We start from the raw sequence: 11,315 nt of genomic DNA, 5'->3' as shown, positions 1-11,315 counted from the left end.
GGGAGTTTCTGTTTGGATTTCAATATCTTTTTCTGATTATAAAATTCCACTTAGAAGCTTTGTTAATCTTTCATTCTTTTTCTCTGTGTGCACATCTGTAAAACTAATTGGAACCACACTGCACACACAGTTTTGTGAACAACCCATTTTCACCTAATATTTTCCTCATCACCGAATGGTCTTCTAGAACAAGGTCTCTAAGTGCGGCACGGCATTTCATTACGTGGACATTGCACAATTTATGTAACCGGTCTTGTGTTGCTGGGTATTTGCTATGGCCTGAGTGTTTTGTGTCTCCCCCGTCCAACAGATTCACATATTGGAATCCTAACCCCCAAGGCGGTGGTGTTGGGAGGTGGGGCCTTTGGGAAGGGATTCAGTCATTGAAGTGGAGCCCTCAGGAGTGTGGTCAGTGCCCTTGTAAAAGACACCCCACAGAGCTCCCTAGACCCTTCCGCCATGGGAGGACAGAGCGAGAGGATGGCCATTTATGAACCAGGAGTAGGCCCTCACCAGACATGAACTGATTGCTGTTGTCTGTAAGACATAAGCCTTTTGTTCTAGCAATTTGAGTGGATGAAGACAATATTTCCAGTTGTTTCTTTCCCTTTCTTGCTTTCCTTCTTTTTTTCTCTTTCCTCCCTCCCTCTTTCTTTCTTTCTTTCTTCCTCTTTCTTTCTTTCTTCTTTCTTTCTTTCTTTCTTTCTTTCTTTCACCATTATAAATAATGTGATGAACATCTTTGTGCACATCTCTGGTCATCAGAAGGCTCTAGGCAAAGATCAGATCTCTCTTTGGAAGACCACAGGGGTAGGAATGCTGAGTGAGATTCAGGTGGTGGCAGAGACTGGAGACAGGAAACCAGCTAGGAGAAAATGTCTCATAACCATCAAGACGACAAGGCTCACTCTCCTGGACCACAACTGTGCTCAGCTGGGGAAGGGGATAAGGACACAAGAAATAGACGAAGGGAGATGTCCAGGACTTGCTGTCAGTGGATGTGGGAGAAACAGCAGCATCTGGGGACATAATAGTGATAATGGTGAAGACAATTAGAGCATTAGAACTCATACTTATCAAGGGCTATTCTAAGCTTGTATTATTCTTTTCATCCTCACACAACCCTTGGACGGGGGTCCTATGATTCCCATTTTATGGAGGAGGAGAATAAAGCACAGACCATTTAAATAACTTGAGCTAACCTCATGTAACTAGCAAATGGCAGAGCTGGGACTCAAATGCTGGCAGAGTTTTCCGCACCGTCTGCAAGCTTAGCTGGGTGCTCGCACTGCCCACCTGTCCTCGCAGCCTGGACCACAGCATGGTGGCTGGTGGCCCTTCTAACACGGGAGGGGAGGCGTTGGACAGAGTATGAGCATTTTATCTCTGAATGGAGCGCAAAGTCCCTGAGGCCCCAAATGACCCCGTGGGATGCCTGTCTGCGTTCCCAGGCCAGTGCTTTGCGCCTGGATGTTTGCACAACAGGTCTGAAGTAAAGATTTGTCCAACGAGTACATGGCCACGTGACCAATCAGAGGCTCTGCCTTAGAAGCTGGGTGTGGTTGGGGGAACACACTGGTGACTGGGACAGGCTAGGCTGCCTGCTTGGTTTGTGGGGTCTCGGTGCATCTGCAGAGCCCCAGCCACTGAGTGCCCCTGGACCGGCAGCCACCTGCCTGGCTGACCCAGGGCCATGGCTCTCACCTTGACGGCAGCCCGGAGGAGATACCACAGAGAGAAAATGCTACCAACTGGCTATTGACAGGTAACTTCAGTGTCTCCTTGTATGCTTGCCTTCTTTTCTCATCCCCACTCCCTGCCAGGGAGGGGGTCAGCCTTATATAGAGGTGCAGCAGGCAGTGATCAGAAGTGTAGTGACCACGAGGGACAGCCAGAAGCCCCCCAGTCCCAAATCTGCCCTGCCCCCCTCATTGTTACCTGTCCCCCCCCCCCGCCCCCGCACTGGCTGCTGCTTCCCAACCTCATGCCATCCCTCACCACTGTCAGTATTGGCCGTCCCCTCTGATGCACTGACCATTTTCTTTACATAACCATACACTTTTAAAGTCACTTACTGACTTCTGCTTTGTGCTAAGCAGGAAGAGCTGTGAAATGCCCAGCCATTAAATGCAGATGTCCTGTAGATCCGCGGGAGGTCAGTTCTACAAGGTGCTGGTTGGTCCTGGGAGACTCCGTTTGGTCAGCGCCTCCAAAAGGACCTTATTTGATGCAAAGGCATTTGCTGGTGAGTGAAGCTTATTAATCCAACTTTACCCAGGAGTAAGATTCAAAAATGAGTGGGTCCTCCATAAAAGCAGGTGCTGGTATATTCAATCGGTTGGAATGGAGGGCGGTAGTGGAGGGGAAGTTGGAGGATGGCAGGAATGGACTGTGGAAGGGATGTCCGGCACTCTCCAAGAGTCATGGCTGCTAGCAGACCTAGGAAAACAGCTGCGAGGGGTGGTGGCTGTTGCTAAGAGTAGGCGAAAAATTGGAAGTCAAAGTCTGACACCCACTGAGGACTTCCATGTGCCGGGCCTCTCCTTAATCTTCAACAACAGTCATATGAAGGAAGGATGTTGGTCCATTTCACGGATGAGAAGATTGAGGCTCACCGTCTCAGCTAGTCCACAGCTAGTAAATGGCACCAGGGTACAAACTCACCTCTCTCCAGCTCCAGCGCCCTGTGTCCTCCTTGGAAGAGGCAAGGATAGTGGACCATTCACATGACAGGGTCTCGGCATCTCTGGTCTCAGCCTGGAGCTGCACACCAGCCCGAAGTCCATTTGAAGTTAAGGCCAAGTCCCTAGAACTATGCCCCCCTCTCCCCACAGTTATCTTGGCTGAATTGTGTCCCCCAGCACTAACTCCTGCCCATTTCACTCAGGTCTTCCATTTGAAGATGAGGTATTGAGCAGTGAGGATAAGAAAAGGCAGGGTAGCGGGCTTTGGGGGCTCCAAAGGCAGGTCAGTGGGACCTGTGGTGGGCACAACCCCCACTCCACTCCTGTCCCTCACATCTGCCCCTTAAGAGATTTCCAGTCTCTTATCTCCCACTACCCAGACTACAGGTCAGAGCCCCATCGTCACCCTTGTTTTAAATAACGTTATTAAAATATAACTTACACACCGCCAACTTACACTCATTGTAAGTGTACAATTCAATGATTTCTAATAAACGTATAGAGTTGTACAACCATCACCACGGTCCAGCTTTAGAACATTTCCATCATGAAAAGCTTCCCCCTGCTTGTGTGTTAGACCCCACTGCCACTGTTTTCCGTAGGCAGATGTGTTTTCAGTCTCTCTAGATTTCTAGATTTCTAGTCTCTCACTCATAATGTGCCATGGATCACTAGTTCATTCTTTTTTACTGTTAAATAGTATTCTACTGTGTGGACGTGCAAACTTTATCAGTCTCCTGTTGGTGGACATTTGGGTTATTTTGAGTTTGGGGCACTTATGAATAATACTGCTGGGAGCAGTAGCCTAGATGGTTTGGGGTGCACTTAGATTGTCCTTTCTTTTGGGTAGATTGCTAAGAGTGCTGGTGACATCATCTCCCCCTTAAATTGCTGTGGAAGTCTTCTAGAACTGTCTCTCCTGACTCCAGTCTCACCTCTCTCCAATCCAAGCCCAACGTTGTCCTCATAACCATCTCTCTGAAAGGCACACTCAGTTATGTCTTTTTGCAGCATAAAGCCTTGCAAGAGCTCAGAACAAGGTCCAGAGTCCTGACCCTGAAATATATATACAGCGTTCTCCCTGGTGCCACCCCACTGCCCCCTCTCGAGTAGCCCTCTCACAGTGGGGCTCACGCCATCCCGGGGATGTCATTGTATCCACAATATTCAATCCCACTTAGAAGGCGCCCAGTCAGTATTGTTGGATGAATCCATGGAGCTGGTAGCTGTGTGACCAGAGCTTTTCAAATACTGATACAACACCCAGGTATTGGGCCACCAGACCCTGGGACAGCTGCTAAAGAGGGTCAGATAAAAGCATGGACTAGGACTCAGGAGGCCTGGGTTGCTTTCCAGCATTGATTTTAGAAGTTTAAAGAGCCTTTCTCAAACATTCATGGCCAAATTCGGAAGGATGCTGTAAGATCTCTTTGCCTTTATATACACAGTTCTCCCAGAAACGTATTTTTCTTACGTGGAGCAGACTCCTCATCTGCTTGAAGAACTCCTATTCATCCTTCAAAAACATGGTCTGCCATCACCTCTTCTGTTGATACCTTGCCTGTTCCCTCCCACCCAGGTAGAATTATCATTCCCTTCCTCCTCTGTGCGCTGCATTTTGTATGCATTTTGATCCGGGCATGTTTAAAATTTTTTTAATGTTTATTTATTTTTGAGAGAGAGAGAGAGAGAGAGAGAGAGAGAGAGAATGGGGGAGGGGCAGAGAGAAGGAGACACAGCATCTGAAGCAGGCTCCAGGCTGCAAACTGTCAGCACCGAGTCCAACACAGGGCTCAAACTCATGAACTGTGAGATCATGACCTGAGCTGAAGTCAGACACTTAACCGACTGAGCCACCCAGGCGCCAAGATCATGGCATGGTTCACAAATTATTTGCTTGCAGGCCTGTATACGACACTAACCTCTGTGTCACGGGATCTGGGGGAACTACCTCCCATTTGCCTCTTTATCCCAGGGTCTTGGCACACAGGAGCTCAATGCGGTTTATTCTTTAACTGAACTGAACACTCTCAAGCTTCTCTTTCCCCCGTTGTCAAAGGGGAATGACAACATTTGCCCTCGCCGCCTGAAGGCATTTTTCAAATGAGAGTAAAAGGACCAATAAATAAAAATCCCTTGAAAACGAGCATGAGAGTCTCCATGAAGGCCGAGTCCAATAGATGCTGCTTGGCCAGAGCCTCTGGTTACTCAGCTGGACACAAGTTGGCCTCACTTCGCTCAGGAAGTGCCTGGGGCTCTCCTACGCCTTCAGGACCATCACTGTGACCATGGGTGTGGTTGGGGAGTCAGTTCAGAACGGTGATTAAGAGCTCATGACTGTCTAAAAATCTGTCCTCATCACCCTCCAGCCCCTTCCCCTGTCTTGTTTTTCTTCCTTGTCCTTATCACTCTGGGACATCATCCAATTTAGTGATTTGCTTGATGAATGTTATGCTGTGGCAACAGCGGCTGTTTGCCCACCCAGATCCTCTGGCCCATCCTCTTTGGTCTCTGGCCAGATCCCGCTCCCCAGCCCCTCTTGAGGTTGAATGTGGCCACGGGACTAAGTTTTGTTCACAGAAAAGAAAACAAGAATGACGGTTGCCTCTACCCCCAGGCCTGGGCTTTAGCACGCTGGTGGTAGTCCCTCGGTGCTCCCTTCCACATTCCTGCCCACTACACAGACATGGTAGCAGCCAAGCTCCCTCCAACCAGGTGAAGACGGTGTCCCAGGTGCTGAGCAGAGCAATGGCTTGGAAGGAACCTGGGTTGTCTCCAGTGACCATGAGGGGCAGGGCTGCCCCTCCCCCGCCCCCCAATCTGGGAAACACGCCTTGAATTACTACTTGAGAGAGGAATCTACTTCTTTGTTCCTTGATTTAATACATCTCCAGATCTCTTTGTTACAGCAACCCAGCCTTCCCCTAACTAATGCATGCTGATGCTCTGAGATAGCTGGGACTTTGTCTTTTTTTGTTGTTCACTGCAGTGTTTCCACTGCCTGGCCCATAGTAGATGTTCGAGCTCAAATTTGCTGTATAAATAAATGAAGCCAGATGTCCAAGTTTGAACCAGGGACAAGCCATGTTACCCTAACCCTGTGGACCTCAGTTTTCTCACCTGTAAAGTAGGGATAGTTATGGGACCCAACATTCGGATTATCAGCAAGATTAAGATAATATAGTTACAGCCCACAGAGCAGTACTTAACATATAGCAAGCCCTCCATGTTAGATACCGTTATTATTAATTATTATTGTAAAGATGTCATGTTCCCGGCACCCTTTGAGGTCTTCAGTAATATTGAAAATGATTTCATGTCAAATGAGAAGAAATCTCAGGGAAAAAATGAGCCAAAGCAGCTAGGAGAGCAGATGTGTCCACTTTTGCCAGTGGCTGGCACCAGTGAAGTGTATTCACCCATTAATGGCTTGCTTCCTGAACTTGGGGAGTGATGGCTTTGGAAAATACATGCAGATTTATGCAAATCACATACAAATTCCCATAAAAATAGCCTCCGGTGTGCCCCCGCATTTACTAGAAAGAAGTCGGGTGGCTCTACACTATTTGTTCCCATCTGCCCTCTCAGAAATTCCGACACACCTGGAAGGAGAGAGGTGCGTGCACGCACGTGGAGGTGTGCACGTGGGGCACGCGCAGGGCTGTGTGCGGTAAGGTGGGGGGAGGGCAGGAGAGGCTAGCGAGGACAGCTTAAATACTGCTGTGCAATCAGAGATGTGTGGCTCGTCCAAAATAAACTTTAAAATGCCAGGCTCCGAGGGCCTGCCTCCAATCAGTGCCTCCACTCTGCAGCCCCGCGCTCATTACTACAGACCCCGCTTGAGGACACGGGAGCCACAAATGGAGCACAGGAACCTCGTTCCTGGTTTGAAAGAGCTCGCCAGCTGTGCAGAGCTGAGCCCTCCGAGACTTGGTTTCCGTTAAACGGACACAATGACCCCTGGCCTGGTCACTCAAGTGCTTTAAGGACTATCTGTGATTATGGGTAGGAGGGGCTTTGCAGTCTGACAAGTGGTTTAGGAGAGTGCTTGGGACCACCGTGCTTATTACTGTGAAGGAAGATGTAGGCAAGGGGCAGAAGCCACAGGGCCACGGAGCAGTCTGCAGGCCTTGTGGAGTTGAACAAATAGTTCTGTGGCATCATTACAGAGACCCATACCTCTTGAACTTTGCTTTGTTTTATATAGATCTTTTTTTATGCTTATTTATTTTTGAGAGAGGCAGACAGACAGAGACAGAGTGTGAGCTGGGTAGGGGCAAAGAGAGAGGGAGACACAGAATCCGAAGCAGGCTCCAGACTCCAAGCAGTCAGCGCAGAGCCCGACGCGGGGCTCGAACTCATGAACCGCTCAAGCTTTGCTTCAAAGCTTTGGAAAGCTTCAAATACTTCCATATGGCAGAATCATTCATTCATACATATGTGCACTCATTGATTCATTCAGCAAAGACATTGGGCACCTGCCCCAGGCAGGGCCCTATGCTGGGTTCCAAGATTCAAAGATGGCAAAGACACAATCTTTGCTCACAAGGACGTGTCTCTGCTGTGTCCTTGCTCCCAAGGACCTCTTTCTTCTCACACCAGAGCTCACTAACCATCCAGCAGGGGAGACAAGTACGTCATCAATAACTGCCATGCCGCATGCAAGAAACAATAATAGAAGCCTGGAGAGCAAGAGGTGGAAAATAGAGAAGATTTGGCTGCACCTGGGAAGGTCAAGGCCACCTGGAAAAATGCATGGTGTCTTCCAGGGTGAGCAGGAGTCTGCCAGGTGGGCCGGCAGAGGGAATGCTGTGCGCCAGGGTACAGAAGCATGAAGCTACATGGCCATGTGCTCCAAGATCTGATTTGGGAAATATGGCCAACAGTGTCAAGATGTGCCTTTCCCCACTCACGCCAGCCCGGGCATCCCTGACGCCTCCAAATGCCTGTGACACTTACGAACCCATGAGATTTGTGTGGTGGTTATATTATACAGCGAGTCCTTGAATGGCTTGCTGCCTGCTGCTCCCGTGTGTCCCATCTCCTCAAGGGGACTGTGAGTCATCTGAGAATAGAGGTTGTCTACTCCATCTCTGTCCCTCTAGGACCCAGGTCAGTGCCTTTCTTGTGACTATTAGGCAGGCCACAGACGTTTGTTGCGGGAAGTGTCCAAACGGACGACAGTGTCGGGACATTGCTACTTTTGACATGTTGTGCCACATGCTGACTTGTACATTATCTCATTTAATCCTCCCAATAACCCTACGAAGTGGCTACTACGAGTCCCCATTTTACAGATGTAGCAACTGAGGCTTCCGGAGATTACTTGCAGACGAGATACAGCTTCATCCTGGCGAACTAGGATTTGAATACTGGGTGACTGGCCCAAGGACCGATGCTTTTAGCTCTGACTCTACCCAACTTTACTGCCCTTGTTCAGTGCACTTAATAAAACAGTATGAATTGGAGTTTTACAGACGGGCATGTAAGTCCTAAGCTCTAACCAAATTGTGGTTATTTCTTCTCATGGCTGCTTCCTAAGCCATGGCTCCTAAAGCATGTGCCTGTTCTGTCTTTGTATCCCCACAACTAGCACGACACCTATTCTCCCAGGTTGGAGAATAAGGGGACCAGGGAATTGTCTGGGGCAATTCTGGAAGGACTCCTCGGAAGAGGCCAAGTTTCTTTGAGCCAAACTGGGAAGCTGGTGAGAGGCAAGACAGAAAGAAGGTGTGTGCGAAGGCTTGAAGGTGGGTGTGATAAAGCCATTTGCGGGTGCTGCGTGCTTTTGATGGAGTGGAGAGGAACTAGAAATGAATTTGGAGGAGCCCCCAAATCCCAGACTACTTTAGGGGTGTCACTGGAGCACTATGTGCTACACACACAGTTGCCTTTCCCTCCATGAGACCAGAGCTGAGGCCAGTTTTGGAGGGATGACAGTCCTTGCTCCCCGGAAGAGGTGGATGGACATCTCCAGGTGAGACACCACTGGAAGCTATTGATAAACTGGTAGGTTAGTTGAGAAGCATCACCTGCAGGTAGCAATGAACTTGATTAAACATTTCTTCTGGGCCTATTATGCTCTGGGGCTGAGTCTAGGAACTGGGTCTACATAATGGCCAGGTATTCCATTTAGTGGCAGAAGGTAAGTAAAGTAACAAGCAAGCTAGGTAATGTCAGGTGGTAATAAAAGCTTGGAAGTAGGTGAAACAAGATGGTAGCATAGAGAGTAACTGGGGAGAGAGAGAGTGAGGCCAGTGAAAGCCAGTCCAAGGAGGTGACAGTTGAGCTGAGGAAGCCTGATGACCGAATGGCACCAGCCATGCTAAAAAGCTGGGGTGTACAGATGAATTAGAAGCACAAAGGATCAGAGTGGCTAGAGGGTGGGGAGCCAGAGGGGGAGTGGTCCCCAAATGGTGTGGGAGAGGCGTGTGGGGCCAAACTGCACAGGGTCTGGTAGGATTTTATGCCAAGTGCCACAGTGTATTAGCTAGCTATTGCTGTGTAACAAGTTACCCCAAGAAGTAGCACTTTAAAACAAAACACGCTTTATTTTTACCTCCCAGTTCCTGTGGGTCAGGAATCTGGGATGCCCTCACCGTGCCCTCTACTTCAGGGTCTCTTACAGTCAACCATCAAACTGTTGGCTGGGCTCGTGTGGTGGCTTGCTGCCCATGTGGTTGTTGGTAAGATTCAGTTCGTCACAGGCTGCTGGTCTGGATTCATCCTCACTTCCTTACCATGCAGGCCACTCCAATGTAGCAGCTTGCTTCATCAAAGCCCACAAGCCAAAGAGGCAGCAGAGAGAGAGAGAGTCTGACAGCAAGATGGAAGTGACCGTCTCTTGTAACCTAATCTTAGAAACGGCATCTGTCACCTTGGCCATATCCTACTCATTAGAAGTAAGTCATGGGCCTTGCCCCCAGTCAAAGAATATCAGCAGGGGGCATCACCGGGGAGGTCATGTTAGAAGTCGGTTGGCCTTGGGGCGCCTGGGTGGCTCAGTCGGTTGAGCCGCCAACTTCGGCTCAGGTCATGATCTCGCAGTCCGTGAGCTCGAGCCCCGCGTCGGGCTCTGTGCTGACAGCTCAGAGCCTGGAACCTGTTTCAGATTCTGTGTCTCCCTCTCTCTGACCCTCCCCCGTTCATGCTCTGTCTCTCTCTGTCTCAAAAATAAATAAACGTTAAAAAAAAAAAAAAGTCTGTTGGCCACACACAGAAGGCCACTGGAGGTGTCTAAGCAGGGAGATGACGTGATCTGATGTATATTTTCAAAGGATCACATTGACTTTCTTGAGTACGTGCAGTGTGGGCAGGGGTTGGGCAAGAATGGAAGCAGGGAGGTCAGTGGGGGCTTCTGTGTGAGATGATGCTGGTTTGGACTAAGGAGGTAACAGTGGAGAGGCAGAGAAGGACAGCCAACGATGCCTCACCAACGGATAGGAGGGGTCGGGGACAAGCACAGAGGAACTGAGCATGACTCCTGAGCTTGCAGTCACATGGCAGGATGAGGGTGCCTTTGACTCCCGGGACGCACGCTCTGCGTTTCTTCTTCCCCTGGGAAAGAGAATCCTCATCCTCCTCTGGCCCTCCCCAAGGTCACACGTTCGCTGGACGGTTAGCCAGCATCAGGAGCACCGGCCGGGAGCACAGCACAGACGTCTCCTTGTGCCGGGCTGAGGGACTGACCCCCATGTCCTCGGTCTGGTTAGTCCGCCCACGCTCAGACCAACCAAGCCAGCGAAGCGGGGGTGTGGTTGGAGAGCCCTCACCTGGAACTGCGCTGGCGAAGTCATTCAGCGCCCCCTGGTGCGCGTGCGCGTCCGTGCGCGTGCATGTGTGTGCGTGCGTGTATGGCTCAGAAGGTCTACGGTTGGAGTGGGGAATACGGTAGAGGGAAGGGAGAGTTCTGAAAACCCACCGTCAAGTTTTAGGGCGTTCCAAACAGATACGTTCCAGAGAGACAAACACGTTCCTCACCTGAAGAACACCACCTCTGTGGGTGAAATGAGAGATGATTATGTGGCTGCCATTTGTTGTGATGGCCCCGTGGCCAAGCACTTGACAGATACACTTCATCCCCATAACAACCCAGTGAAGCAGGCACCAGGATTACCCCATTTCACAGATGGGAAACCCGAGGCTTCGGGAAGTTAAGCAACTTGCCCAAGGTGACAGAGCCAATGAGTGGGAGGGCCAGGATTTGATCCAGGTCTGTCTGACTCCAAACCCGCGTTCGAAACCCCTACCACCTTACTGCCTCTCATTTAGGCCGATTGAAGATTCGTTTCCTGGCTCAAGGGATGAAACTAGGGGCAGGAGATCTTCTTCTAAGCGGGTCCAGGCTCATCAGAGCTCTCGTCAGCCCTGACCTAGTGGTTAGGAGACAGAGCAGTCACCCCAAGAAAGGGTCCAGCCCTTACCAGCGCAGGCCGCGGATAGCATGAGAAAGGGTGGGGGGGGGGGATATGGAAGAGCTCGGGGTTGGCCAGTTAGTTGGGGGGACAGAGTCACAGCAGTGTCCATGGAGCAGGGAGCCGGCTCCATGGAGTCAGGCTGTCCCAGGCTGTCCCAGGCACAGCCTCCTTTCCTGGGGCCCTTGGGGTGTCCTCACGCCTCGTTCCCAGGTCA

At 50.2% G+C, this 11,315-nt stretch overlaps 1 long non-coding RNA gene across 1 annotated transcript; it reads left to right on the top strand.

Annotated features, from left to right (window-relative positions):
- Positions 1-692: 692 nt before the first annotated feature.
- LOC128312656 (uncharacterized) lies at positions 693-9,604 on the top strand. The gene is made up of 4 exons (XR_008292216.1): positions 693-1,765; positions 2,100-2,245; positions 8,278-8,414; positions 9,432-9,604. It is a non-coding gene; the product is annotated as an uncharacterized LOC128312656 (long non-coding RNA).
- Positions 9,605-11,315: the final 1,711 nt, after the last annotated feature.

This window comes from Acinonyx jubatus, chromosome C1 (genome assembly GCF_027475565.1).
Source record: "Acinonyx jubatus isolate Ajub_Pintada_27869175 chromosome C1, VMU_Ajub_asm_v1.0, whole genome shotgun sequence".
Taxonomy (NCBI): Eukaryota; Metazoa; Chordata; class Mammalia; order Carnivora; family Felidae; genus Acinonyx; species Acinonyx jubatus.
The sequence above is the reverse complement of the archived record's forward strand: the minus strand, read 5'-3'. Positions and strand labels throughout refer to the sequence as shown.